The sequence below is a fragment of the Canis lupus genome, chromosome 2 (assembly GCF_011100685.1).
Source record: "Canis lupus familiaris isolate Mischka breed German Shepherd chromosome 2, alternate assembly UU_Cfam_GSD_1.0, whole genome shotgun sequence".
NCBI classification, from domain to species: Eukaryota; Metazoa; Chordata; class Mammalia; order Carnivora; family Canidae; genus Canis; species Canis lupus.
In genome coordinates, this window is record NC_049223.1 from 8,863,417 (window position 1) to 8,889,367 (window position 25,951).

The window sequence follows — 25,951 nt, forward strand, 5'->3', positions numbered from 1 at the left end:
GATTTTGATCTCTTTTATTTCTTTTTGTTATCTGATTGCTGAAGCTAGGACTTCTAGTACTATGTTGAGCAGTGGTGAGAGTGAACATCCCTGTTGTATTTTTTGACCTTAGGGAAAAAAACTCTCAGTTTTTTCCCATTGAGGATGATATTTGCTGAAGGTCTTTCATATATGACTTTTATGATATTGAGGTATGTTCCCTCTATCCCTACACTGCAGAGAGTTTTTATCAAGAAATAATGCTGTATTTTGTCAAATGTTTTTTCTGCGTCTATTGAGAAGATCATATGGCTCTTGTCCCTTCTTTTATTAATGTAGTGTATCACACGGATTGATTTGCAAATGTCAAATCACCCCTCCAGCCCAGGAATAAATCCCACTTGGTCATGGTGAATAATCCTTTTAATGTACTGTTGGATCCTATTAGCTAGTATCTTGGTGAGAATTTTTGCATCCATGTTCACCAGGGATTATTGATCTGTAATTCTCCTTTTTGGTGTAGTCTTTGTCTGATTTTGAATTAAGATAATGCTGGCCTCATAGGATGAGTTTGGAAGTTTTCCTTTCCATTTCAGTTTTTTAGGAACAGTTTCAGAAAAATAGGTATTAATTCTTCTTTAAATGTTTGGTAGAATTTTTCTTGGAAGCCATCCAGCCCTGGACTCTTGTTTGTTGGGAGATTTTGGATTACTGCTTCAGTTTCTTTGCTGGTTATAGATCTGTTCAGGTTTTCTATTTCTCTCTGTTTTAATTTTGTTAGTTTATATATTTCTAGAAATTTATCCATTTCTTCCAGATTGCTTAATTTGTTGGCATATGATTGCTCATAATATTCTCTTATAATTGTTTTTCTTTGGTGTTTGTTGTGATCTCTCCTCATTCATTAATGATTTTATTTATTTGAGTCTTTCTTTTTTCTTTTTGATAAGTCTGGCTAGGAGTTTATCAATCTTCTTCTTTCAAAGAATCAGCTCCTAATTTTGTTGATCTGCTCTACTGTTTTGTTTTTTAATTTTTATATCATTGATGTCTACTCTAGTATTTATTATTTTTCTTCTCCTGCTGGATTTAGGCTTTATTTGCTTTTCTTTTTTGCAGCTCCTTTAGGTAGAAAGTTAGGTCATGTATTTTAAATGTTTCTTGTTTCTTAAGAAAGGCCTGTATTGCTATATACTTCACTCTTAGGAATGCTGGTGCTACATCCCAAAGGTTCTGAACTGTCATGTTTTCATTTTCACTTACTTCCATGTATTTTTTAAATTCTTTTAATTTTCTGGTTGACTCATCCATTCTTAGCAGTATACTCTTTAACCTCCATGTATTTGTGGTCCTTCCAATTTTTTTCTGATGATTGACTTCAAGTTTTATAGCATTGTGGTCTGAAAATATGTATGGTATGATTGCAGTCTTTTTGTACCAGTTGAGACCTGATTTGTGACCCAGTATGTGATCTGTTCTAGAGAATGTTCCATGTGCACTCAAGCAGAATGTGTGTTCTGCTGGTTTAGGATGAAATGCTCTGAATATATCTGTGAAGTCTATCTGGTCCAGTGTGTCATTCAAAGCCCTTGCTTCCTTACTGATCTTCTGCTTAGGTTATCTGTCCATTGCAGTGAGTGGGGTGTTAAAGTCTCCTACTATTATTGTATTATTTACAATTGTTAGATCTTCTTGTTGGATAAATCCTTTTATTGTGATATAGTGTCCTTCATCTCTTATTATAATCTTTGGTTTGAAATCTAGTTTGTGGGGATCCCTGGGTGGCTCAGAGGTTTAGCGCCTGCCTTCGTTCAACCCAGGCCATGATCCTGGAGTCCCAGGATCGAGTCCCATGTCAGACTCCCTGTATGGAGCCTGCTTCTCCCTCTGTCTGTGTCTCTGCCTCTCTCTGTGTGTCTCTTTCTCTCTTCCTCTCATGAATAAATAAATAAAATCTTAAAAAAAAAGAAATCTAGTTTGTCTGATATAACCAATAGTCTGATGGCTACTCCAGCTTTCTTTTGATGTCCACTAGCATGATAAAAAAATTCTCCACCCCTCACTTTCAATCTGGAAGTGTATTTGAGTCTAAAATGAGTCTCTTTTAAACATCATAGCAGTGGGTCTTGATTTTTTTAATATATTCTGATACCCTACATTTTGTGATTAGAACATTTAGTCCATTGGCATTCAGAGTAACTACCAAAAGATACAAATTTAGTGCCATTGTACTAAACACCTGTAAAGTCACTGTTCCTGTAGATTGTCTCTTTTCCTTTCTGGTCTTTGTTGCTTTGGGGCTCTCTCTCTGCTCAAAGAACTCCCCTTTTATTTTTTTGCATGGCTCATTTAGTATTAAATTCCTTTAGTTTTTGTTTTTCCTAGAAATTCTTCCTCTCTCCTTCTATTCTGAATGACAGCCTTGCAGGATAAAGTATTTTTGGCTGCATATTTTTCCCATTTAACACATTGAATATATCATGCCAGTCCTTCTGGCCTACAGGTCTCTGTGGACTGGTCTCCTGCCAGCCTTATGTAGCTACCCTTGTAGGTTAAGGACCTCTCATTCCAAGCTGCTTTCAGGATTTTCTTTTTACCTTTGGGATTTGCAAATTTCACTATTCTATGTCAAGGTGTTGACCTATTTGTATAAGGTTTGAAGGGAGTTCTCTGTGCCTCCTGAACTTGAACACCTGTTTCCTTTCCTAGATTAGGGAAGTTCCCAGCTATAATTTGTTCAAATAAACCTTCTGCCCCATTCTCTGCTCCCCATCTTCTGGGACCCCTATTAAATGGATATTATTTTGCTTTATGGAATTGCTGAGTTCCCTAAATCTCCCTTCATGGTCTAATAATTTTCTTTCTCTCTTCTTTTCAGCTTTCTTATTTTCCATCCTTTTATCTTCTATGTCACTGATTCAATCTTCTGCTTCATCCATCCTCATTTTTATAGCCTCCACTTGGAACTGAATCTTAGTAATAGCATTTTTAATTTCAGCTTGACTAGACTTTAGTTCTTTTATTTCTACAGTAAGGGATTCTCTAGTGTCTCCTATGCTTTTTCTTTCAAACCCAGCTAGTATCTTTTTTTTAATTTATTTTTTATTGGTGTTCAATTTACTAACATACAGAATAACCCCCAGTGCCCGTCACCCATTCACTCCCACCCCCCGCCCTCCTCCCCTTCTACCACCCCTAGTTCGTTTCCCAGAGTTAGCAGTCTTTACGTTCTGTCTCCCTTTCTGATATTTCCCACACATTTCTTCTCCCTTCCCTTCTATTCCCTTTCACTATTATTTATATTCCCCAAATGAATGAGAACATATAATGTTTGTCCTTCTCCGACTGACTTACTTCACTCAGCATAATACCCTCCAGTTCCATCCACGTTGAAGCAAATGGTGGGTATTTGTCATTTCTAATACCAGCTAGTATCTTTATAATCATTGTTTTAAATTCTAGTCCAGACATCCTAACTTATATCCATATTGATCAAATCCCTAGCAGTGTGTACTATATACTTCCTGTTCTTTCTTTTGGAGTGAATTTCTCCATCTTGTCATTTTGTCCAGAAAAGAAAGGAAGAAAGAGAAACAACAACAACAATAATGGGAAAAAACAAAGGAAAACAAAAACAAAACAACAACAACAAAAGAAACTAGGTCCTGGATGTGTTTTGATTTGCTCGTTAAAAGAAACTAGATCCCAAAATAAGAAAGTAAAACTTTCTTTTTATTGTTTTATATACATATACATATATATAACAATAGTATGAAGAAAACAAAAAACTAAAAATAAACATATATATAATATATACATAAAAGTAAAAATTTAAAAAGAATTGAAAAATAAGAAAATAACTGAAAAAATAATACCAAAAGACTAAGGAATTAAAAAAACAAAGAATGTTATATACTGTTTTCTCCAAGAGCTAAAACTTTGCAGCCCTCTATGATCAGTAAACTTGGTGCAAACTAGCTGTTTGTACTGGTCTTCTAGGGGAGGGGCCTGTTGTGCTGATTCTCAGGTGGACTTGCTCTACTACAAATGTGCCTCCTTTGAGCAGAGGCAGGGCTCAGTGTAAATGGCTCCAGATCCCACTATGTGGCACTGTTTTGCTCCATGAAGGCTTTCAGCATCAATGGACAGGATGACTATGGTAGCACCCCACTTTCCAGCCCTAGAGCTGAAAGTTTGCACCCCCACCACCACTCTTTAGTGAACCCTTACAGAAAAGCAGCTACTTACTCTTGTCTCTCTGGTTTCCATCAGAACTCTGTTCACCTGGCCTGTGACTGAAAACTTTTATCTCAGGCACATGACTGAGTTTCGAAACTAAATTTTATAGACTCCTGGGGTATGGTCTTGAGCTAATCCTCCATACCTCTGGTCTTTTGCTGGACCCCTCCAAGGAAAGCGGTGGCACAACTGTGCAGTAGTTTGCAATTTATGGCAATGCAGAGCAGAAAGCCAGTGCCTGGACCTTTTGCTCTCAACAGGCTTCCCTGCTCCTTTACCTGGGAACTCTGCTGCACTCAGGCACTCCTGTGCTTCTTGTGACCCCAGAGATCCTGAGACCACACTGTCACACCTGGGATTCTGTCCCCCTTTGCCACCTGAGCACTTTTAAGCCAGAGACTGTAGCAGACTTCTAAAAGTTCTGATTTTGTGCTCTGCTTCCTATAATACTTTGCAGAAGCCTTCTTAAGCAAGCTCCCTCCCCTCTGCCATATCCTCAAATATATCACTCTGGATTCAAGTCTCTGCATCTCCTACCTTCCAAAAAGGTGGGTAGGTCACTTTTCTATTTGTAGAATTGTATCATTTCTTTTCTCAGGTGTTCATTTGATAACTGTATAGCTGTATTTGAGGAACCAAACTTAGAGTTGCTACTTGAATTAATTCAAGTGCATCTCTTATGAGCTATCACCAAACTACAAAAAATATGAGGAAATTCTTAAACTGCTTTAGTAATATTGCTGATGGTAGTGTTAGTTATTGATATTTGAGATTGTTGGATGAATGAATTGTGAGATAAAGCAAATAATTAATTATGTTGATATAAGGGAAATGGAATTAGTTGGTCATGAGAGAGAGGAAATACAAATCAAAGACTTTAAGTAAAATCCTACAGTTTTGTATTTGAAGTATGAATATAAACCATGGTGTATGGAAGTTTCTCTTATAAAATGAATTTCTTAGTTCTGTCCCCTAAAAGGCACTGGAAAACACATGCAACTCAGTTATAATGAGTACTGCTAGAATCCTAGCCTCAACCATTCCCACTAAAGGGAACAAGAGTAACTTGGACAAATGGCTGATTCTAGATCTGGAGCAGGCAATGGATCTGGAATCCCTTATCACATCAGAAAGTAAGGAAATTATCAAAGACACTAAGGCCATGATGAAAGACTCTAGCCACAGCCTTAGGGACATAGGACTGGAAAAGTCTGACTGGAAAAGGCTGTGAATAGCCAAAAGTGAAATAATTCTTGTGTCAATAAAAATAAGAGTGGTAATAAAATTTTAAAACATCAATGAATTATTAAAATTCCTGAGTCTATTATGAAACTTAAAAAACATCGTGGTGCACTTTTGGAAGATGCTAAAGAACCAACTCATTATTCTAAAAACTGATAAATAAAAGCAAACTGATAATATCATGCATTCATTGTGCCTTACCTATACAAATTTACCTTAGCATATTAGTTTGCTATGACTTTCATAACAAAGTACCACTACTGGGTACTTCGGCTTAAACAACAGAAATTTATTTCTCATGATTCTGGAGGCTGAACATCCAAGATCAAAGTATCATTTCTTCCAAGCTCTTTCCTTGGCTTGCAAATGACCACTTCTCACTGTGTCCTCACATGGTTTTTCCTCTGTGTACCTACATCCCTGGAGTCTGTCTGTGTATCCAAATTTCCTCTTCTGATAAGGACACCGGTCAGATTGGGTTAGCGCCAATCTTAACAGCCTCCTTTTAATTTAATCACCTCTTTAGGGACCCTAACTCCAAATACAGTCATGTTCTGAGGTATTAGGGGTTAAGACTTGTATGAATTTGGAGGAGGGGACACAACTCAGCCCATAACACTTAAGGTAACCAAGCAACTGAGGAGAAGTATTTCTTTACAGAAAAATTCCAGTTAATAAACAAGGAAGGTATAATAGAATTAAATATAATTTTTCTACATTCTATAATGAATTAGTGTACTTAAACAATGGCTGGTAAACTACAAGGCAGAAGACCAGACTTTATGTATCTCCTGATGGAATATTCTTGTCAAAAAAAAAAAAAAAATCAAACCTAAATGTGAAGGCTCTATCTCCAACTACCGATCTATAGGAGTACTGGCAAATGAGGAGGAACATGTTAAACACCACCACCAAGGATAAAATCCACAAAATCTATACTACAGGAAATACTATAGGCCAAGCAACCCAGTTTCTTCAGTAAGTAGATTGCAAAGAGAAAAAAAAAAAACGAGATGTGTAAACATTGCAGGGACTGTAAAGACCTGTGAAGCTGTTATGATATATGAATCTTTGGGTGTTCTGATTTGAACTAACACTAAAAAATAACTATGAGACAATTGGGAATCCTGGATACTGACTGGATATTTGTTTATATTAAGGAAATATTATTAATTTTTAAGTGTGATAGTAAAAAGAAGCCTTACCTTTTTTTTCTCAAGATTTTATTTATTCATGAGAGACACAGAGAGAGAGGCAGAGGCAGAAGCAGGCTCCATGCAAGGAGCCGATGCGGGACTTGATCCCAGGATCCCAGGATCATGCCCTAAGCCGAAGGCAGACGCTCAACCACTGAGCAACTCAGGCATCCTAAGAAGCCTTACCTTTTAAGAACACATGCTGAAATACTTAAGAATGAAATGATGTCTTGATTTCATTTCAAAGTATTTCAGAGGAGTGTAATTGTAAATATGAATAAAATAAGATTGGCCATGTGTGGGGATAATTATTAAAGCTGGTTGATGGGTATACGAAGGTTCTTTTCACCATCCTCTCTAGTTTTGTGTATGTTTGAAATTTTCCTCAATAAAACTTAAAAGATCAACTCCAAATGAGTTCCTATTACATTTGGAATAAAAGTCCTAATTCCTTACTTGAGCCCCCTAAACCTTTTGAAAACGACTTCTATGACCAATCTCGAACAATTTGACTATAATACATGCAGTTCCTTCTGCCAAGAGTGCTTCACCCACAGGTCTCTTTAAGGCTTCTTTGATTCTGGTCTCTGCCCAAACATGAACCTTTATAAGGAGATCTTCTCAGAGCTGTCTTGCCTATACACACCCATCCACTCACCCTGTCACTTCTTATCATCTAGACATCCTATGAGCCTATTTTTCTCACATTTATTTTATTTCTCTCACTATACTTACATGTAGCTTGTACTATACTTACGCATGGCGGTTCTGTAGAGCCTGAAGCTGTGTCTGACATATAGTGAGTGCTCAATATTGAATGAATGTTTAATTGAAGATGTTGCCTACCAACCTTTTTTTTTTTAATCAATGGAAATTTGATAAAGACCTGAAACCAGGTGTTATGAATCATCTTAGCAAAACTAAGGTGGTACTTTACGCATTCATTTGTTTAGTGGAGAGTGTTGGATGAGGGTGACCAGGCCAGAGATAGAGACTGGAGAAATTATTTTTTTCTAAGATTTTATTTATTTATTCATGAGGACACAGAGAGAGAGAGAGGCAGAGACACAGGCAGAGGGAGAAGCAGGCTCCATGCAGGGAGCCCGCTGTGGGACTCAATCCTGGGTCTCCAGGATGAGACCCTGGACTGAAGGCGGCGCTAAACCACTGAGCCACCTGGGCTGCCTGAGACTGGAGAAATTAAAGTGTTCTACAGCCTTGTCTCAGTGCAGAAAGGGAATGGGAAAAATCGGCTTCTAGGTGGAGGAAGGAATAAGTATTTGATTTTGTCATATTTATAAAGAAATAATAGTTTAAATATGACAATTAAAAATAGTGAGATAGAGCTTTGTATGTAAGCCTCTAAGAAAAAAAAAACATAGTAAAAATAATACCACTAAATACAGGAGCATAGATATTCTAAATTCCCAAGAAGGTTAAAAAAATATAAAGGAACATGATCAGTTTCAATAAGAGTAAAGTGAGGGGAAAAAGGAGTTTAAAGAAACTATGATAAATAGTAAGCATGAAATAAGATAAATTGAATTTTAAAATCTCAATAAATATGAATGAATCGAACTTCCTAATCAGAAGACTCTTATAGTTGTTTTTGTAAAAGGTTAGTCATAGATTGTGTATAGATATGACAAGAAAAGGTCAAAATAAAAATTAAATGTATAAGGTTTAAGGCTACTGTGTACATGTTTTAGCAATCTGCCATTGTTTTCAAACATGCAAACACACATCCAAACAACTAGGAAAAATAAAATCATGGCTTCCAGCCTGTTGGAAAAAGATGGAACTACTTGACATGCCTATAGTGTTTGTGGTTCTGAGTGCACTCCCCGCCTCAAGGACTTAGCGCGCAGGTGGTTCTTACTTCCTAGAACAGCCCCTCTGCTCTCCTTCCTTCTGCTTTGTTGGTTCCCATTGGACCTTCTGTTTAGGAGTTCCCATTCCATGAAGATTTCCCAGCTTCCTAAGTGTAGAGGCCCTCTCATAGATTCCATAACATCTTGTATTTACCATCGCAATGGTACTTATGAGATGGACTCGTAATTGCCTATTTATTTGTCTCTCTCCTTCCAGAATTCCTTGAAGAATGGAATGTATTTTCACTTGTGTAAGGCCAGCACCCAACCAATTGGTAGATAAATGCTGGTTAATTAAGAAATATTTGTTGGTAGGTGAATACAATTCTTTGCTCTCATCTGTGACTTTTAAAAAATCATTAATGCAGTTGTGTCCTAGAAGAGTCTAGGAGATACCTTGAAGTTTAACTAGTACAACCTCCTACTTAAGGGCTTCTGTTCCCTGCATCATCTATACCAGGTGGCTATTTAGCCTCTTTTTTTGAGCCTCTAATGAGAATCTCATTTCTATGAAAATAGAATTTTTAAATCTTTGAGTTGCTCTAACTAAAAATAATGCTTCACAGTTTACATTACCTGCTTTTACCAGCCTTTTAAAGACACTGGGTGTCCTTAATCTTCTTCTTCAGTCTTTGATTCTGGGTATTTTCCTCCTCTGCCATACATATTTATGTTGATGATTTAGGTAAATAATGTTAAGTAGGTCAGGAAGAAAAAGAAAAACAAGACATGAAAGTAATCTTAAGGGTAGCAATAATAGCACTTTAATTTGAATTTTTTCTAATAAAGGCTGTAATTTATAATGGCAAATATAAATTATAGGGCTTCTGGCTTCAGAAAAGATGTAGTAAGCACACTCCACCCTGTCTTTCCTTGGATGCAGTTATGATACCTAGAAAGAATGCATGAAGCTGCTATTTGGGCACTTTGAAAAGTAAATAGTAGCAGGTAAATTAAAGAAGGCCAGAATTTAAAATAACACTGAGTTGTCAATGGGTTTCCATTTTTCTCCCTGCAGAGTCTGTTGGCCTGGACTTAAGGCAGCCTGAAACCTAGACTGGATATTGGTGCAGAACAGGTGTTCCTGTTCCCAGATGACTTGATTGTTTAAGTAGAAAATTCTAATTTATTTACAGAAAAACCTCCTAGAAGTTATAAGAGAGTTTAACAAAGTTGGGATCCCTGGGTGGCGCAGCGGTTTGGTGCCTGCCTTTGGCCCAGGGCGCGATCCTGGAGACCCGGGATCGAATCCCACATCAGGCTCCCGGTGCATGGAGCCTGCTTCTCCCTCTGCCTATGTCTCTGCCTCTCTCTCTCTGTGACTATCATAAATAAATAAAAAATTAAAAAAAAAACAAAGGTTTAAAAACAAACAAACAAACAAAAAAACCAAAGTTGCCAGATACACAAAGTCAAAAGATAAAAATCAATCCTGTCTACATATTAACAATGAGTAATTGGAATTTGAAAATTTTAAAAACATAAAATTTACAAGAGCTCAAAAGAATTACTTAGGTATTAATCTAACAAAACATGTACAGAATCTCTATGCTGAAATATACAAAACAACAAAGAAATAAAAGATGATCCAAATAAGTGGAGAGCTATACTGTATTAATGGATTGGAAGACACTGTATAGTAATGTCAATTTTATTTAACACAATTCCAACCAAAGCCCAACAAGATTTTTTGTAGATTCACATAAACTGATCCTAAAATTTATATGGAAATCCAAAGAAACTAGAATAGCTGAAACAGTTTTGGAAAAAAGACTACAGTCAGAAGAATCACACTAGAATGCGTAGGTCAATGGAACAGAGTAGAGCAGAAATATACCCACATAAATACACTCAATTGATTTTTGACAAAGGTACAATGGTAATTTTATGGGGAAAAGGCTAGACTTTTCAACAAACAGTGTCGAAACTGCCTAAATTCTAGAATATTTACCTGGAATATTTCTCATACTTCAAACTCTGGTTAGGACTTTGACCTACAAGTCCAATGAATAAAAGGAGCAAGATTCCTTCCTTGGTTCCACTTCAAGTAATATTATTTGACTGGATATGAGTTTGAGGAGTAGCCAGAGTTAAAGTTGAATTCTAGGTTTCTTGATAAAAATCTCAGGATTCTTTAACTTTCATGATATAGATTTGAGATTGTTAGGGAATAAGCAACCAAAAGGAAGACTGCATCCTTATATGGAGAACTGACCACAGCTGCCTCATTCTTAATAGTCAGGTTGTAGATTTCAGTAATAGCATAGGCTACAGATTTTTTGCATATTAATGCAATTTATATTAATATGAAAAAATAACTTCAACCTAAATATTTTTAACTTTTTAAAAAGATTTTATTTATTTATTCGTGAGAGAGAGAGAGAGAGAGACAGGCAGAGGGAGAAGCAGGCTCCATGCAGGAAGCCCGATGTGGGGTTCGATTCCAGGTCTCCAGGATCACGCCCTGGGCTGAAGGTGGCCCTAAACCATTCAGCCACCTGGGCTGCCCAAAAATTTTAACTTTAAAAACATTAATGTGCAACTCCCACCCATGACAAAAAATTTGGTAAACTAGGGGTAAAGGGGAACTTCTTCATCCTGATAAAGAATATCTACAAGAAACCTACAGTAAATACTATACTTAATGGTGAGAGCCTTGAAGCTTTCCAGCTAAAATCAGGAACAAGGTAAAGATGTCCCTTCTTACCACTACTGCAAGTCCTTACTGGTCAAACAAGACCAAAAAAAAAAAAAAAACAAAACAAAAAAATAAAAACAAAAACAAAAGAAAAAAAAAAAACAAAACCAAAAAAGGAAATAAAAGGTATAAAGATTGGGAAAGAAGACATAAAACTATCTATTTTCAGATGACATTCATGTCTACAAAGAAAATTCCAAAAAATTGCCAAAAACCTCCTAGAACTAATGAGCAATTAGAGGAAGGTTGCAGGATACAAGGTTATTATACAAAAAAGTCAGACGCATACATACACACACACCAACAAGAAGGAAGTGGACTTTGAAATTAAAAACACAATTCTATTCAACAAATAGTGTTGGGGAAACTGGACATCACTATGCAGAAGAATGAAATTGGACCACTTTCTTACACCATACACAAAAATAAACTCAAAATGGATGAAAGACCTAAATGTGCGACAGGAATACATCAAAGTCCTAGAGAAGAACACAGACAGAAACCTCTTTGACCTCGGCTGCAACAACCTCCCACTAGACACATCTCCAGAGGCAAGGGAAACAAAAGCAAAAATGAACTATTGGGACTTCATCAGGATAAAAAGCTTCTGCACAGCAAAGGAGACAACCAGCAAAACTAAAAGGCAGCCTACAGAATAGGAGAAGATATTTTCAAAGGACAGATCTGATAAAGGGTTAGTATACAAAATCTATAAAGAACTTATCAAACTCAACACCTAAAAAACAAATAATCCAGTCAAGAAATGGACAGAAGATGGGACACCTGGGTGGCTCAGCAGTTGAGCGTCTGCCTTTGGCCCAGGGTGTGATCCTGGAGTCCCAGGATCAAGTCCCACATCAGGCTCCCTGCATGGAGCCTGCTTCTCTCTCTGCCTATGTCTCTGCTTCTCTCTATATGTCTCTCATGAATAAATAAATTTAAAAAAAGAGATGGGCAGAAGACATGAATAGACATTTTTTCCTAGGAAGACATTCAGAGGGCTAACAGACATGAAAGATGCTCAACATCACTTATCATTAGGGAAATACAAATCAAAACCATGATAAGATACCACCTCACACCTGTCAGAATGGCTAAAATTAATAACAAGAAATAACAGGCATTGGTGAGGATGTGGACAAAGGGGAACCCTCTTGCACTGCTGGTGAGAATGCGAACTGATGCAGCCACTCTGGAAACTAGTGTGGAGATACCTCAAAAAGTTAAAAATAGAGCTACCCTATGATCCGGCAGTTGCACGATGACAATTTACCCAAAGGATACAAAAAGACAATTTGAACGGCTACATGCACCTCAATATTTATAGCAGCATTATCAACAATAGCCAAACTATGAAGAGAGCCAAATATCCATCAACTGAGAAATGGATAAAGAAGATGTGATACACACACACACACACACACACACACACACACACACTGGAATATCACTCAGCCATCAAAAAATGAAATCTTGCCATTTCCAACAATGTGGATGGAGCTAGAGTGTATTATGCTAAGTAAAATAAGTCAGAGAAAGACAAATACCATATGATCTCACTTGTATATAAATTTAAGAAAGAAAATAGATGAACATATGGGAAAGGAGGAAAAGAAAAAAAAGAGAGAGGGAAACAAACCATAAGAGACTTCTAGTGATAGGGAACAAACTGAGGTTGATGGAGGGAGTTGGGTGGGGGATGGGTTAATAGAGGGTGGGTACTAAGGAGGGTACTTGCTGGATGAACTTGCTGGGTATTTTATGTAAGTGATGAATCACTGAATTCTACTCCAGATATCAATATTGCACTATATGTGAACTAAAATTTTTTTAAAACGTAATTTACATTAGCATCCAAAATTAATGAAATACCTAGATATAAATTTAACAAAATGTGCACAAGATCTATGTGAGGAGAACTATAAAACTCTGATGGTTGAAATCAAAGAACTAAATAAATGGAGAGATGTTCCATGTTGATGGATAGGAAGACTCATATTATCAAGATGTGAGTGCTTCCCAACTTGACCTATAGATTCAGTGCAATAAAAATCCCAGCAAGTTATTTTATAGATATCAACAAACGAATTCTAAAGTATATAATGGAGAGAAAAAAAGACCCAAAATAGCCAATACCATATTGAAAGAGAAGATTAAAGTTGGAGGATTGACACTATTTTATTTCAAGACTTATTCTAAAGGTACAGTGGTATAAATAGTGTGGTATTGGGGAAAGTGTAGACAAATAATAGATCAATGGAACAGAAAATAGAGCTCAGAAATAAACTCACATATAGTCAAATGGCATTTGATAAAGGAACAAGGCAATTCAACAGAGCAAAGATAGTTCCTTTAAAAATGATGCTGGGACAACCATACATCCATATGCAAAAAAATATGAATTTAGACACTGAACTTAAACTTTTCACAGAAAATTAACTCAAAATGGCTCATAGGCCTAAATTTAAAATGTGAAAGTGTACAACTTCTAGAAAATAACATAGGGAGAAAATTTAGATGACATTTTTAGGTACACCAAAGGCATTTACATGTAAGAAATCATTGATAAACTGGACTTAATTAAAATAAAAAACCTTTGTTCAGCAAAAGACAATGTCAAAAGAATGGGAAGATGAGCCACAGATTGAGAGAAGATTTTTGCAAATGTTACATCTGATAAACTATACAAAGTACTCTTAACATTAAGAAAACATATAGCCCAATTTAAAAATGAGCCAAAGACCTAAACAGACACCTCACCAAAGAAGAGATACAGATGGCAAATAAGCATATGAGAGATTCTCCACATCCTATGTCATCAGAGAAATTCAACTTTTTTGAGAGAGAGAAAGAGATCATGAGCATGCACTCTGTGCACAAGAGTGAGAGGTGAGGGGAGGATGGAGGGAGAAGGAGAGAGGGAACCCTGAGCAAGCTCCATACTCAGCACAGAGCCCACCCTGGGGCTCGATCTCACAGCCCTGATATCATGACCTGAGTTGAAATCAAGAGTCAGACAGGATGTTTAACCAACTGAACCGCCCAGGTGCCCTGGGATACGCAAATTTAAACAATGAGATGACATTACATACCTGTTAGAATGATCCAAATCCAGGACACTGACAACACCAAATGCTGGCAAGGAATGGGGAGTCACATGAAATCTCGCACATTGCTGGTGGGAATGCAAAATGGTATAGCTACTTTGAAAGGGAGTTTGGCAATTTCTTACAAAACTAAACATAGTTTTACCATATGATCCTTAAGATGTACCCCAAGAGGTCACAAACACGCCCATAAAAATACCTGCACATAGATGTTTACAGCAGCTTTATTTCTATTTACTAAAACTTGGAAGCAATTAAAATGTCTTTCAGTAGGTGAATGAATAAATAGATAGCATTACACCCAATAAATGAAATAGTATTGTTAAGAACAAATGAGCTATTGAGCTGTGAAAAGACATGGAAGACTCATAAATGTATATTGCTAAGTGAAAGAAGACAATCTGAATAGGCTACATATTATATTAAATTATATGACATTCTGGGAAAAGCAAAACTATAAAAACAACGAAAATATCAATAGTTGCTGGAGTGGGAGGATGAAGAGAGCCCAGAGAATTTTTAAGGCAATGAAAATACTCTGTATGAGATTATGATTATTAATATATGTCACCATATATTTGTCCAAACCCGTATAATGTATAACATCAAGGTAGAGTGAACCCTAAGGTAAACTATAGACTTTGCATGATTATGATTTGTTGATAGAGGTTCATTCTCGGTAACATACCATTCTAGTGAGTGATGATAATGGGGAAGGCTATGCTTGCGGAGTGTGACAGCAATTATGTGTATCATCCTCTCAACTTTGTTGTAAGCCTTAAACTGCTCTAAAAAAAAGCCTTCTTAAAAGAAATAAGAGCTGGGGCACTTGGGTTACTCAGTAAATTGGGTCCCCAACTCTTGGTTTTGACTCAGGTCATGATCTCAGGATTGTGGGTTAAGTGGGAGTCTACTTCCCCTCTCCCTGTCTTTCTGCCCCATCCCCCCTCCAAAATAAAACAATAAATCTTAAAAAAAAAAAAAAAACAATAGCTGAGGGAGTTCATCACTACTAGACCTGCCTTACAAAAATTGCTAAAGGGACTTTTTCAAGCTGAAACTAAAGGATGCTAGACAGCAACATGAAAGCACTTAACAATATAAAATCTCTGGTAGAAGTAAATATATAGACAAGTATAGAATCCTATATTACCATAATGATGATGTGTAAATCATTTTCAAGTCAGGTATAGAATTTAGAAAAGAAAAGATAGAAATAACTATAACTAAAAACTTGTTAATGGACACAAACATAAAAATATGTAATTGGTGACATCAGTAACAGAAAGTGGCTGAGGGTGGATATAAAGGAATAGTTTTTATATGTGATTGAAATTAAGCTATTATCAATCTAAAATAGATTGTTATAAGATATTCTGCGTAATCTCATGGTAAGTACAAAGAAAATACCTAAAGAAGATGCACAAGATAAAATGAGAAAGGAGTCAAAACATGTCACCAAAAAGGAACAAATTGACAAAACACAAAAGAAGACAGCAAGAGAGGAAAACAGGAAAAATAACTGCAAGGCATTTAGAAAACAATAAACAAAATGGTAATATTAAGTGCTTCCTTACCAATAATTACTTTAAATGTAAATGGAGTAAACTCCCCAATCAAAAGACATAGAGTAGCTGAATGTATAAAAAAATAAAATCCAATTACATGCTGTCTACAAGAGATACTTTAGATATAAGGACAGATATAGGCTGAAAGACAAAGGATGGAAAAAGATATTCTACACAAATGGTAACCAAAAGATAGAAGAAGTTGCCATATCTGACTTGTATCAAACATAATAGACTTCAAGTCAAAAATTGTCACAAGAGGGATGCCTGGGTGGCTCAGTGATTGAGTGTCCGCTTTCTTTTTTTTTTTTTTTTTTTTTTTTTTTTTTTTTATTGGTGTTCAATTTACTAACATACAGAATAACACCCAGTGCCCGTCACCCATTCACTCCCACCCCCCGCCCTCCTCCCCTTCTACCACCCCTAGTTCGTTTCCCAGAGTTAGCAGTCTTTATGTTCTGTCTCCCTTTCTGATATTTCCCACACATTTCTTCTCCCTTCCCTTATTTTCCCTTTCACTATTATTTATATTCCCCAAATGAATGAGAACATATAATGTTTGTCCTTCTCCGACTGACTTACTTCACTCAGCATAATACCCTCCAGTTCCATCCACGTTGAAGCAAATGGTGGGTATTTGTCATTTCTAATAGCTGAGTAATATTCCATTGTATACATAAACCACATCTTCTTTATCCATTCATCTTTCGTTGGACACCGAGGCTCCTTCCACAGTTTGGCTATCGTGGCCATTGCTGCTAGAAACATCGGGGTGCAGGTGTCCCAGCGTTTCATTGCATTTGTATCTTTGGGGTAAATCCCCAACAGTGCAATTGCTGGGTCGTAGGGCAGGTCTATTTTTAACTCTTTGAGGAACCTCCACACAGTTTTCCAGAGTGGCTGCACCAGTTCACATTCCCACCAACAGTGTAAGAGGGTTCCCTTTTCTCCACATCCTCTCCAACATTTGTTGTTTCCTGCCTTGTTAATTTTTCCCATTCTCACTGGTGTGAGGTGGTATCTCATTGTGGTTTTGATTTGTATTTCCCTGATGGCAAGTGATGCAGAGCATTTTCTCATGTGCATGTTGGCCATGTCTATGTCTTCTTCTGTGAGATTTCTGTTCATGTCTTTTGCCCATTTCATGATTGGATTGTTTGTTTCTTTGGTGTTGAGTTTAATAAGTTCTTTATAGATCTTGGAAACTAGCCCTTTATCTGATATGTCATTTGCAAATATCTTCTCCCATTCTGTAGGTTGTCTTTGAGTTTTGTTGACTGTATCCTTTGCTGTGCAAAAGCTTCTTATCTTGATGAAGTCCCAATAGTTCATTTTTGCTTTTGTTTCTTTTGCCTTCGTGGATGTATCTTGCAAGAAGTTACTATGGCCGAGTTCAAAAAGGGTGTTGCCTGTGTTCTTCTCTAGGATTTTGATGGAATCTTGTCTCACATTTAGATCTTTCATCCATTTTGAGTTTATCTTTGTGTATGGTGAAAGAGAGTGGTCTAGTTTCATTCTTCTGCATGTGGATGTCCAATTTTCCCAGCACCATTTATTGAAGAGACTGTCTTTCTTCCAATGGATAGTCTTTCCTCCTTTATCGAATATTAGTTGCCCATAAAGTTCAGGGTCCACTTCTGGATTCTCTATTCTGTTCCACTGATCTATGCGTCTGTTTTTGTGCCAGTACCACACTGTCTTGATGACCACAGCTTTGTAGTACAACCTGAAATCTGGCATTGTGATGCCCCCAGATATGGTTTTCTTTTTTAAAATTCCCCTGGCTATTCGGGGTCTTTTCTGATTCCACACAAATCTTAAAATAATTTGTTCTAACTCTCTGAAGAAAGTCCATGGTATTTTGATAGGGATTGCATTAAACGTGTATATTGCCCTGGGTAACATTGACATTTTCACAATATTAATTCTGCCAATCCATGAGCATGGAATATTTTTCCATCTCTTTGTGTCTTCCTCAATTTCTTTCAGAAGTGTTCTATAGTTTTGAGGGTATAGATCCTTTACATGTTTGGTGAGGTTTATTCCTAGGTATCTTATGCTTTTGGGTGCAATTGTAAATGGGATTGACTCCTTAATTTCTCTTTCTTCAGTCTCATTGTTAGTGTATAGAAATGCCACTGACTTCTGGGCATTGATTTTGTATCCTGCCACGCTACCGAATTGCTGTATGAGTTCTAGCAATCTTGGGGTGGAGACTTTTGGGTTTTCTATGTAGAGTATCATGTCATCGGCGAAGAGGGAGAGTTTGACTTCTTCTTTGCCAATTTGAATGCCTTTAATGTCTTTTTGTTGTCTGATTGCTGAGGCTAGGACTTCCAGTACTATGTTGAATAGCAGTGGTGAGAGTGGACATCCCTGTCTTGTTCCTGATCTTAGGGGAAAGGCTCCCAGTGCTTCCCCATTGAGAATGATATTTGCTGTGGGCTTTTCATAGATGGCTTTTAAGATGTCGAGGAATGTTCCCTCTATCCCTACACTCTGAAGAGTTTTGATCAGGAATGGATGCTGTATTTTGTCAAATGCTTTCTCTGCATCCAATGAGAGGATCATATGGTTCTTGGTTTTTCTCTTGCTGATATGATGAATCACATTGATTGTTTTACGGGTGTTGAACCAGCCTTGTGTCCCAGGGATAAATCCTACTTGGTCATGGTGAATAATTTTCTTAATGTACTGTTGGATCCTATTGGCCAGTATCTTGTTGAGAATTTTTGCATCCATGTTCATCAGGGATATTGGTCTGTAATTCTCCTTTTTGGCGGGGTCTTTGTCTGGCTTTGGAATTAAGGTGATGCTGGCTTCATAGAACGAATTTGGAAGTACTCCATCTCTTTCTATCTTTCCAAACAGCTTTAGGAGAATAGGTATGATTTCTTCTTTAAACGTTTGATAAAATTCTCCTGGGAAGCCATCTGGCCCTGGACTCTTGTGTCTTGGGAGGTTTTTGATGACTGCTTCAATTTCCTCCCTGGTTATTGGCCTGTTCAGGTTTTCTATTTCTTCCTGTTCCAGTTTTGGTAGTTTGTGGCTTTCCAGGAATGCGTCCATTTCTTCTAGTTTGCCTAATTTATTGGCGTATAGCTGTTCATAATATGTTTTTAAAATCGTTTGTATTTCCTTGGTGTTGGTAGTGATCTCTCCTTTCTCATTCATGATTTTATTAATTTGAGTCTTCTCTCTCTTCTTTTTAATAAGGCTGGCTAATGGTTTATCTATCTTATTAATTCTTTCAAAGAACCAACTCCTGGTTCTGTTGATCTGTTCCACAGTTCTTCTGGTCTCGATTTCGTTGAGTTCTGCTCGAATCTTTATTAGCTCCCTTCTTCTCTTGGGTGTAGGATCTATTTGCTGTTTTTTCTCTAGCTCCTTTATGTGTAAGGTTAGCTTTTGTATTTGAGTTCTTTCCAGTTTTTGAATGGATGCTTGTATTGCGATGTATTTCCCCCTTAGGACTGCTTTTGCTGCATCCCAAAGATTTTGAACGGTTGTATCTTCATTCTCATTAGTTTCCATGAATCTTTTTAATTCTTCCTTAATTTCCTGGTTGACCCTTTTATCTTTTAGCAGGATGGTCCTTAACCTCCATGTGTTTGAGGTCCTTCCAAACTTCTTGTTGTGATTTAGTTCTAATTTCAAGGCATTATGGTCCGAGAATATGCAGGGGACAATCCCAATCTTTTGGTATCGGTTCAGACCCGATTTGTGACCCAATATGTGGTCTATTCTGGAGAAAGTTCCATGTGCGCTTGAGAAGAATGTGTATTCAGTTGAGTTTGGATGTAAAGTTCTGTAGATATCTGTGAAATCCATCTGGTCCAGTGTATCATTTAAAGCTCTCGTTTCTTTGGAGATGTTTTGCTTAGAAGACCTATCAAGTATAGAAAGAGCTAGATTGAAGTCACCAAGTATAAGTGTATTATTATCTAAGTATTTCTTCACTTTGGTTAATAATTGATTTATATATTTGGCAGCTCCCACATTCGGAGCATATATATTGAGGATTGTTAAGTCCTCTTGTTGAATAGATCCTTTAAGTATGATATAGTGTCCCTCTTCATCTCTCACTACAGTCTTTGGGGTAAATTTTAGTTTATCTGATATAAGGATGGCTACCCCTGCTTTCTTTTGAGGACCATTCGAATGGTAAATGGTTCTCCAACCTTTTATTTTCAGGCTGTAGGTGTCCTTCTGTCTAAAATGAGTCTCTTGTAGACAGCAAATAGATGGGTCCTGCTTTTTTATCCAGTCTGAAACCCTGCGCCTTTTGATGGGGTCATTAAGCCCGTTCACATTCAGAGTTACTATTGAGAGATATGAGTTTAGTGTCATCATGATATCTATTCAGTCTTTGTTTTTGTGGACTGTTCCACTGAACTTCTTCTTAAAGGGGAATTTTAAGAGGCCCCCTTAAAATTTCTTGCAGAGCTTGTTTGGAGGTCACATATTCTTTTAGTTGCTGCCTGTCTTGGAAGCTCTTTATCTCTCCTTCCATTTTGAATGAGAGCCTTGCTGGATAAAGTATTCTTGGTTGCATGTTCTTTTCATTTAGGACCCTGAATATATCCTGCCAGCCCTTTCTGGCCTGCCAGGTCTCTGTGGAGAGGTCTGCTGTTACCCTAATACTCCTCCCCATAAAAGTCAGGGATTTCTTGTCTCTTGCTGCTTTAAGGATCTTCTCCTTATCTTTGGAATTTGCAAGCTTCACAATTAAATGTCGAGGTGTTGAACGGTTTTTATTGATTTTAGGGGGGGATCTCTCTATTTCCTGGATCTGAATGCCTGTTTCCCTTCCCAGATTAGGAAAGTTTTCAGCTAGAATTTGTTCAAATACATATTCTGGCCCTCTGTCCCTTTCGGCGCCCTCGGGAACCCCAATTAAACGTAGGTTTTTCTTCCTCAGGCTGTCGTTTATTTCCCTTAATCTATCTTCATGGTCTTTTAATTGTTTGTCTCTTTTTTCCTCAGTTTCCCTCTTTGCTGTCAACTTGTCTTCTAGGTCACTCACTCGTTCTTCCACCTCGTTAACCCTCGTCGTTAGGACTTCTAGTTTGGATTGCATCTCATTCAATTGGTTTTTAATTTCTGCCTGATTAGCTCTAAATTCTGCAGTCATGAAGTCTCTTGAGTCCTTTATACTTTTTTCTAGAGCCACCAGTAGCTGTATAATAGTGCTTCTGAATTGGCTTTCTGACATTGAATTGTAATCCAGATTTTGTAACTCTGTGGGAGAGAGGACTGTTTCTGATTCTTTCTTTTGAGGTGAGGTTTTCCTTCTAGTCATTTTGCTCAGTGCAGAGTGGCCAAAAGCAAGTTGTATTGGGAAAAAGAGAAAAAGAGAGGAGAGAAAGAAGGAAAGAAAAGAGAAAGAGAAAAAAAAGGGAAGAAAAAGAAAAAAAAAACGAAAAAAAAAAAAAAAGAAGAAGAAAAAGAGAAAGAAAAAGAAAGGAGAAAAAAAAGGGGGTGGGGGAAGGAAACAAATCAAAAAGCAAAACAAAACAAAAACAAAAACAAACAAACAAAAAAAGAACCACCGGGGAGTATCTTCTGATTCTGTGTTCTTTAAGTCCCTTGGCTTCTCCTGGAAGTTGTCCGTCTAGCTGGTGTTCTGGGGGAGGGGCCTGTTGTGCTGATTTTCAGGTGTTAGCAGTTGGGGGAGCTGCTGTGCCCCTGCCTGGTGCAGGGCTCGGTGGGGGTTGTTTACCCCCTGAGGCCGCAGGAGGAACAGCCCCAGTGGCGGGGCAGCTCTGGAAACCTGGATTCAGCTCCGGCAGGAACTCAGTCTGCAGGGCCTGGAGGCTCCGGGGCGGGGCCGCTGATGTGCTCAGCTGGGGCAGGAGCGTCCTCGCTGTCCTGGGCCCTCCCGGCCTCTGCCTGTCCCGGGGGAGGCGGGATCCTGGGCTGTGTCCCGGCGCCCTGTGCTCCGGAGCCTGCGCTGGTGGATTCGCGCTCCCGGGCCGCGCAACCCCCTCCGCGGAGCCGCCGCCCGAGCCCCTTCGAGCTGCTCCTGGAAACGCGCAGCCCCCTCCGCACGGAGCCTCTTCCTCTGCCCGAGCCCCTCCGAGCTCCCGCCCTGCAGCCCCCTCCGCGGAGCCGCCGCCCGAGCCCCTTCAGCTGCTCCGGGTCCCGCCGGGTCCCGCCGCCCGCGCTGCAGCCCTTAGGGAGCTCGGCGCACTCTCCCCCGGGGGCAGTTCTTCTGTTAGTGTCCCTGGGAGCCCGCGGGCATCCCCACCCTCCTGGGTCCTGCTCCAACTCCTTGGAGCCCCTTTCCCCCGGGAAGGTCGGTGCAGCTCCTGCTCCTCCGGGACGGGGCTCTCCTGTCCTGGGGACACTCGCCCCGGCCTCAGCCCGGCTCCTCGCGGGGCCCCTCCCCCTTGGAGGCCTTTGTTCCTTTATTTCTTTTTCCCCGTCTTCCTACCTGGATAGATGCGCGAACTCTTCTCACTGTAGCATTCCAGCTGGTCTCTCTTTAAATCTCAGGCCGAATTCATAGATTTTCAGGATAATTTGAAGGTTTTCTAGGTAGTTTGGTGGAGACAGGTGATTTGGAGACCCTACTCCTCCGCCATCTTGCTCCTCCCCCCCAGAGTGTCCGCTTTCAACTCAGAGTGTGATCCTGGGATCAATCCCTGCAGGGAGCAGGGATTCTCCCTCTGCCTGTCTCTACCTCTCTCTGTCTCTCATGAATAAATAAATAAAATCTTTAAAAACAAAAAACAAATAAAATTGTCACAAGAAACAAAGAAGGATATTAAATAGTATATATTCAAACAACATGTTAAAGGCTCAATTCACCAGGGAGATTTAACAACTATAAATATTTATACAGTTAATAGCAGAGTAGCCAAATATATGAACCAAACATTGACAGAATTTAAAGGAGAAATAGATAGTAGAAACATAATAATAGTAGAGGATTTCAGTATCTATTTTCAGTTTGGAGTAAGTTACCAGACAGATCAGTAAGGAAACAGAAGACACTATACATATTTTGATTGATCCAACAACTATATTTATATATATATCATATACAAAGGTACCAAGCTACAAAATAGGAAAAGGACAGTTTTTTCTACAAATTGGATAGCTACATAAAGAAAAAGATAAAGAAGTAAGAAGGAGGAGGAGGAAGAAAAAGAGAAGGAAAAGCGGGGGAGGAGGAGGAGGAAGAGGGAGGGAAGGAAGAAAGGAAGAAAAGAGAGAGAGAGAAAAGAAAAGAAGTTAGAGGGATCCCTGGGTGGCGCAGCGGTTTGGCGCCTGCCTTTAGCCCAGGGCGTGATCCTGGAGACCCGGGATCGAGTCCCACGTCAGGCTCCCGGTGCATGGAGCCTGCTTCTCCCTCTGCCTGTGTCTCTGCCTCTCTCTGCCTCTCTCTCTCTCTCTCTGATTATCATAAATGAATAAAAATTTAAAAAAAAAAAAAAAAGAAAAGAAGTTAGATCATTACCTTACACTATATACAAAAATTAATTCAAAATGGATTAAAGGCATGGATGTAAGACCCGAAACTATAAAACTGCTAGAAGAAAATATAGGGAGAAAGTTTAAAACATTGGATTTGGCAATAATTTCTTGGTTATGACACCAAAGCATGCAGGGCAACAAAAGCAAAAACAAAACAAAACAAACAAAAACCCTCAATGCTAAAAACTTGTGCCCAGCAGGGGAAACAATCAGCAGCATGAAAAAGCAACCTATGGAGTGGGAGAAAGTGTTTGCAAACCGTATTTCTGACATATAAAAAACTCTTAACAACTGAATGACAAGACCAATAACCTAATTTTAAAATGAACAAAGGACTTGAATAGACATTTCTCAAAGAAGATATACAAATGACTAAAAGCATGTGAAAAGATGTTCAACATCACTAATTATTAGGGAAATGTAAATTAAACCACAATGAGAGAGATCACATTATGTTCATCAGGATGATCATTGTATAAAAAAACTAAAATAACAAATAGCAATTGTTGGTGAGAACGTGGAGAAATTGGAACCCTTGTTCACTGTTCATAAGAATATAAAATGGTGCAACCATTATGGAAAACAGTATAAAAGTTTATCAAAAAAGTTAAAAATAGAATTACCACATAATATAGCAATCTCCACTTCCGGATGTATATATATATAAAAGAATTGAGGGATCCCTGGGTGGCGCAGCGGTTTAGTGCCTGCCTTTGGCCCAGGGTGCGATCCTGGAGACCCGGGATCAAATCCCACGTTGGGCTCCCGGTGCATGGAGCCTGCTTCTCCCTCTGCCTGTGTCTCTGCCTCTCTCTCTCTCTCTGTGACTATCACAAATAAATAAAAATTAAAAAAAAAAAAAAGAATTGAAACAAGATCTTTAAGAAGTATTTGCACACTCATGCTCATTGCAACATTATTCACAATAGACAAGAAGTGGAAGAATCAAAATATCTATCAACAGATAAATGGATGAAGAAAATGTGGTATAGACATACAATGGAATATTTATTATTCAGCCTTAAAAAAAATGAGGAAATCCTGTCAGATACTACAATGTGGATGAATCTGGAGGACATGATGCTAAGAGAAGTAAGCCAGCCCCAGAAGAACAAATACTACATGATGCTACTTATATGAGGAATCTAAAATAGTTAAACTCTTAGAAACAGAAAGTAGAATAGTAATCTCCAAGGCCTTTGGGGAGGGAGAATGGCAAGTTGTTCAGTTGGATATAGAGTTTCCATTTTGCAAGATGAAAAAGTTCTAGAGATCTTTTGTGCAACACTGTGCACATAATTAGTACCACTGTAGTGTACACTTTAAAATGATTCAGATGATAAATTTTATGTGATGTGTTTTTGACCACATAAAAAAAATCCACCTCAAAGAACAACAACAAAAGTTATGTGTAATTCCATTTCCATGACACTTTCAAAAAGGCAAAAGTATAATAACAGAGACAATAAGTAGTTGTTGGAAATTTAGGGTGGGAAAAGAGTTGCAAAAGGAAGTATGGGGGATGATGAAGCTCTTCTGTCATCGGAGTGTGGCGATGGTTACGTGAATCTATACATGTGTTAAAATTCACACCACTGTTCGCTCTCCTCAAAATAAATCTTTCTGTACGTTAATTTTTAAAATGAAATACACAAAAAATTAAATACAAAATGCATGGGTCTGTATCAAATTGGCATTTAGGTCAGCAGATTATATGTGGACGCTTGATAGAAATCAGTTATTTTAAGAGAACTGTATATTATCATGACCATTGTTGCTTCTATAACCATGTTACAGATTGCTTTCTGTGGCCTCTTTCAACATTGTTCTTCCTTTACATGTGTTTTTATTTTCCCTTTTAATAACTTGGAACTGTTCTCACACTAAGTTCTCATTTTATTCTTTTCCAGGTGAATGGTGGAAGGAGCATTTATCATTCTATCTCTTCTAGCTCTTTTTCTTATATCGTGTAAAACACCTACCAGCTTGAATTCACCTAAACACCTAATTAAAGGGTTTTTAAAATAGAAGTCTTCTAGATTATTTACGAACATGTTAAACAAAGCTGGGTTTGACCTTAAACTCTACAAGGTCTGCTAATCTAAACCAAGATCCTTCATCCACATGCTGCTTGATTTTAAGCTCTCCATTGTTGGGCAGCCTCGGTGGCGCGGCGGTTTAGCGCCGCCTGCAACCCACCGCGTGATCCTGGAGACCCGGGATTGAGCCCCACGTCGGGCTCCCTGCGTGGAGCCTGCTTCTCCCTCTGCCTGTGTCTCTGCCTCTCTCTCTCTCTCTCTCGCTCTGTATCTCTCATGAGTAAATAAAATAAAAAAAGCTCTCCATTGTTTACAGTCCTATCTGAGGTCTATTTCATGGTATCAATAACTAAAGGAATTCATTTCCATTTCTCTAATGCGTATGCTACCAAATGCTTATGCCAAAGTCCAGATGTTTTATATCCTTTTGTCTATTCATTTGATAATTGCATGAAAAATTTGATCTCACATCCTCTCAATGGCCACCTGCAAGGAAGCAAAGAGCAGTGTGAGTCCATTAGAATCTGTTT

The 25,951-nt window shown here is 38.2% G+C and overlaps 1 long non-coding RNA gene across 1 annotated transcript in view; it reads left to right on the forward strand.

Moving 5' to 3' along the window:
* LOC111091332 overlaps positions 1-25,586 on the forward strand; it is a 116,297-nt gene extending 90,711 nt beyond the window's left edge. The window contains exons 2-3 of the long non-coding RNA XR_005355185.1: positions 4,676-4,766; positions 25,293-25,586. This is a non-coding gene — a long non-coding RNA (uncharacterized LOC111091332). The remainder of the gene's footprint in view (positions 1-4,675; positions 4,767-25,292) is intronic.
* Positions 25,587-25,951: the final 365 nt, after the last annotated feature.